The following is a 1009-nucleotide window of genomic DNA, read 5'->3' as shown; positions in this document are numbered from 1 at the left end:
GAATGTGGAAAAATAGAACAGGTAATGAATGTGACAACAGAAGGAAAAAGAGATTATTTCAAGCCAATAGACAATAAAGGAACACATCTAAAACAACTGGAAACCAATTCCATGTTGAACCTCCTAAAATTAATCAAATAACTATAAATCATACATTAGAATACTTCAGACAAGCAAAAGAATATCTAGAATATGAGATGAGTAAAATAAAAATAAATTTGCAGGAATTGAAAAAAAAGAGCAAAAACATGCTTCTCCCAAAGTCATGACAGCTTTTAATTCTGATATAATGCAAAATGAGCCTATGCTTAGAAATGCTATGCAAGCTTGTAATCATGTAATTTTATTAAAAATATTTGCCTGACAGAGAAGGACAGAAACCATATGTTTGCACTCATAGGTCTAACAGGAGAACAGGAGAAACCTAATGGAGGACCAGGGGGAGGGGAAGAGGGAAAGAGAGTTGGGGAGAGAGAGGGACGAAAAACTTGAGAGACTATTGAATGCTGAAAACGAACTGAGTGGGGGAAAGAGGTGGTGGTGATGGAGGAGGCACTTGTGGGGAAGAGCACTGGGTGTTGTATGGAAACCAATTTGACCATAAACTATTTTAAAAAATTTGCCTGAAAAACCAAACTGTCAAGGAAATTGACTGGTTTAAGCTACTTAACTTTTGGTCGTTTGGTGATCAGATGTGGCATGTTAAAGCATTCTCTGCTATGCATATATCGATAAACCCAGGAATACAGTCACTCCAACAGGTCATGAAAGTATAAAAAGATGTGTATCAAAGGAAAACACCCCCAAATATGATGGAAGGTTTGTGGTTAAGATTATAAGTGATTCAGCATCATGGGGTGAATTGATAAATATGTGAACTTAGATTTGTTAAGGACCTTATGTCTTTAGGTTGTATGTATATGTATACATACAAACACATATTTATATTTATACACACACATATGTATACACACACATATATATAGAATGTAAGTTATCTGAAATCCCA

This window comes from Suricata suricatta, chromosome 11 (assembly GCF_006229205.1).
Source record: "Suricata suricatta isolate VVHF042 chromosome 11, meerkat_22Aug2017_6uvM2_HiC, whole genome shotgun sequence".
NCBI lineage: Eukaryota > Metazoa > Chordata > Mammalia > Carnivora > Herpestidae > Suricata > Suricata suricatta.
This window is presented reverse-complemented; position numbering follows the sequence as displayed.